The sequence below is a fragment of the Salvelinus sp. IW2-2015 genome, linkage group LG27 (genome assembly GCF_002910315.2).
Source record: "Salvelinus sp. IW2-2015 linkage group LG27, ASM291031v2, whole genome shotgun sequence".
Lineage (NCBI taxonomy): Eukaryota > Metazoa > Chordata > Actinopteri > Salmoniformes > Salmonidae > Salvelinus > Salvelinus sp. IW2-2015.
This window is the reverse complement of record NC_036867.1, coordinates 10,874,529-10,878,502: the sequence shown is the minus strand read 5'-3', so window position 1 is coordinate 10,878,502 and position 3,974 is coordinate 10,874,529. Positions and strand designations below refer to the sequence as shown.

Sequence of the window (3,974 nt, the reverse complement as noted above, 5' to 3'; positions counted from 1 at the left end):
TTTCGAAGAAGCTCAGCCCGGTGGAGCGAAACTATGATGTGGAGGACCGGGAGCTGTTGGCTGTTGTCAAGGCCCTGAAGGCGTGGAGGCATTGGCTTGAGGGGGCCAAACACCCTTTCCTCATTTGGACTGACTACCACAAGCTGGAGTACATCCGGACGGCGAGGAGAATGAACCCTCGCCAGGCAAGGTGAGCCATGTTTTTCACCCGTTTTGTATTCACCCTATTCTACAGACCAAGTTCCCAGAACGCTAAGGCAGATGCACTCTCCCGGATGTATGACACAGAGGAGCGGTCCAAGGATCCCACTCCCATGCTTCCGGCTTCTTSCCTGGTGGCACCGGTGGTATGGGAGGCTGATGCGGACATTGAGCGGGCGTTACGTACGGAGCCCACTCCCACCCAGTGTCCAGTTGGGCGTCTGTACGTTCCGTCTGATGTCCGTGATCGATTGATNGCGGACATTGAGCGGGCGTTACGTACGGAGCCCACTCCCACCCAGTGTCCAGTTGGGCGTCTGTACGTTCCGTCTGATGTCCGTGATCGATTGATCTGTTGGGCCCATACATCACCCTCCTCTGGTCATCCTGGCATCGGTCAGACAGTGCGCTGTCTTAGTAGGAAGTACTGGTGGCCCACTTTAGCTAAGGACGTGAGAGTTTATGTGTCCTCCTGCTCGGTGTGCGCCCAGTGCAAGGCACCGGATCTTCCTCCGTCACAAGGAAACTACACGATTCTGGTCGTTGTGGATCGGTTTTCTAAGTCCTGCCGTCTCCTTCCTTCGCCGGTCTCCCTACAGCCCTACAGACTGAGGAGGCCCTGTTTACACTCGTCGTCCGACACTACGGGGTGCCTGAAGATATAGTGTCTGATCAGGATCTCCAGTTCACATCGAGGGTCTGGAGGGCGTTCATGGAACGTCTGGGGGTCTCGGTCAGCCTAACCTCAGGGTTTCACCCCAAGAGTAATGGGCAGGCGGAGAGAGTTAACCAGGATGTGGGTAGGTTTCTGCGGTCCCATTGCCAGGACGGCCGGGGGAGTGGGTGGCTTTCATCCCCTGGGCAGAGATGCCCCAAAACTCCCTCCGCCACTCCTATACTAACCTGTCTCTGTTTCAATGTGTACTAGGTTATCAGCCGGTCCTGGCACCATGGCATCAGAGCCAGATCGAGGCACCTGCGGTGGATGAATGGTTTCGGCGCTCAAAAGAGACATGGGACGCTGCCCATGTGCTCCTGCAACGGGCCAGCAGGCGACAGAAGATGAGAGCCGACCGCCACCACAGTGAGGCCCTGGTGTATGCACCGGGGGACCGGGTCTGGCTCTCGACACGAAACCTGCCCCTTCGCCTGCCCTGCCGGAAGCTGGCTCCGCGATTTGTGGGGCCATTTAAAGTCCTGAGGCGATTGAACGAGGTATGTTATAGGTTACAGCTTCCCCCTGATTACCGTATTAACCCCTCGTTCCATGTGTCTCTCCTCAGGCCGGTGGTGGCTGGTCCGCTCCAGCAGTCTGAGGTGCGGGAGGTTCCTCCACCCCCTCTGGACATCGAGGGGGCCCCGGCGTATACTGTGCGAGCCATCATGGACTCAAGGCGTCATTCGAGGGTCCTTCAGTACCTCGTGGAGTGGGAAGGGTACGGTCTGGAGGAGAGATGCTGGGTGCCGGTGGAGGACATCCTGGACCCTTCCTTACTGCAGGAATTTCACCGTTTCCACCCAGATCGCCCTGCGCCTCGTCCTCCGGGTTGTCCCCGAGGCCGGTGTCGGCGCGCTGCTGGAGCCGTACGTAAAGGGGGGGGGTACTGTCACGACTTCCGCCGAAGTTGGTGCCTCTCCTTCTTCGTTCGGCGGTCGACGTCACCGGCTTTCTAGCTTCCACCGATCTACATTTCTTTTTCTATGTTTTGTCTTGCTTGTACACACCTGGTTCCCATTACGTTATAATTTATTCCTTATTTAACCCTCTGGTTCCCACATGGTTTTGTGCGTGTTTGTTCTTTGTTTAGTGTTCAAGACTTCTGTGAGCTGGTGTGTTTTTCCCTGAGTGGAAATCATTTTTGTTTCTTTTTTCGAGTAAAGTACGTCTTTTACTCAGTTATGTGTCCTGCGCCTGGACTTCGTTAGGACTTCGTCCTAACCGCTGCACATTGACACTTGACACTCGCCCTGCAGTCAGGAGAAGAAAAGGCAAGCTACCGTAGTTTCATTTTCTTGGAAATGTTTTCTCTGGCATGGCATAGGAAAAGACATGAGAATGGAATGTTGATCAATGACATAACAAGAGATGACGGTTWATTGTTGTAACAATTTATTGGTCAAAATCAACTGTTTTAGTCAATGAGACTAAATTACATACTGTTGAAATACATTCAATTTATTTTTCTTTTCATATTGCTAAACATTATCCACTCTTCAACACCAGCGGAAAATACTGGGGCTGTTGAATACTGACCTGGAGGAAATCTAAGATCTCATTCAGGGTTGGCTGCAGAGGAAGACCATGTTGGTCATAAGCAGACAACAGGTTGTCAGATGGGCCCAGTTGCATTACCCGATGGTGAAAAGTGAAGTCATCTTCTGGCCACATGTTTGAGTGAATCCTGCTGTAAAGAAGACAGGACTGTCAGCGATGTGAGAGAGGTACTACACCCTAATGATATGGCCAGTCAGGCACATGCACAGATAGAGTCTAAGGGGTACTGGAGCACCTGCCCTTTGTGCCTATTATTAAAACTGTGCCCTTTTGATTGGTGGTGTTTTTTAAACTCATTTATTTTCTCTCGTTACTTTAAATGTAACAAATTGCCCATCAAACTAGATGTTCTCATAAACTCATTGATATTTTAAAAAGTCCCCTCCAACGCCCTTCAACCTGCATGGAGGAGTGATCTACAGCGCTGGGTGGGGAGTTTGAAATGATTACTGCCAGTAGTAGGTTACTTAGGGTTACTACCATGTGTCGTCTCAGGATCAGGGACAGGAAAAAGGGCAACTGCAGTTTGACTGTTTGTCAGCAGCAGAACAGACTTAAATCAAGTAAAGAATTGTTAGCTTGTTTTGAAAGCATAACTAACTAGCTGATTCATCTGCATTTGGGATGATCAACTGACATAGACCACCACAGTAGTGATTCTAGCAAAGATACTTTTACTACCTCCCTTTCATCTGTGGTTCTAGCTTGCTTTTTTAAACTTTGAGCACCTCCCCCATTAAAGGTCTGTTCACGACCCTGTGGCTAGTCTACATTATTATGCCGGGTAGAAGTTGAACTTTTATGGGTGACGGTAACAAATATCCATTCTTTTCACAACATTAAAAACAAATTCATTTTTATATGAAAATTGTCACGGATCCCTCCGGAACTGTCATTACACACACCTGGCCCCTATTCCCATTGATTAGTAATTGTATAAGTGTGCCCTTTGTTCACCATTGTCCTGTCGATTATTGTTCCAACGTCCMTTGGTCGTGTGAGTACCTGTGATGTGTTTTGGCTTTCGTGCCACGTATATTGTGCAGATGATTACGTGTCTCATCCCGTGTGATAATCATTGTGTATTTATTCAAGGTACTCCTCGCTCTTTTGTTTGGGTCTCAACCCTGTGTTTGGTTTACGTGTTTGTTTGGTTTTCGTCCCCGTGCCTGTACACGTCACACTGTAATTTGGGTAAATACAGTTTTAAAACTATTACGCATTCCTGAGCCTGTCTCCCAACCCTTTATACCGACGTGACAAATGTCATGGTATGCATTCGGTCAATTGCTTAGCTTTTTTGTTGGTGACCTACTCTTTGATCATATGCACATTTTACAGAGAGGATTTAAGAGACTTAAAATAGTAAAAGCAAAGGACATAACAACCTGCTCATCAACAGATTCCCCAAATAACAAAAAGCAATGTTGGAATGTCAGAAACAAAAATGTAAAACTTAACAAGTTTGATCAAGATTAGTTGGATAAAGTACTTACCT

The 3,974-nt window shown here is 48.8% G+C and overlaps 1 long non-coding RNA gene across 1 annotated transcript; it reads right to left on the bottom strand.

The window, feature by feature from the left end:
* Positions 1-2,278: 2,278 nt before the first annotated feature.
* LOC139023185 (uncharacterized) lies at positions 2,279-3,839 on the bottom strand. Its single transcript, XR_011474331.1, has 2 exons — positions 3,792-3,839; positions 2,279-2,606 (listed from the first exon to the last, which is right to left on the bottom strand). It is a non-coding gene; the product is annotated as an uncharacterized lncRNA (long non-coding RNA).
* Positions 3,840-3,974: the final 135 nt, after the last annotated feature.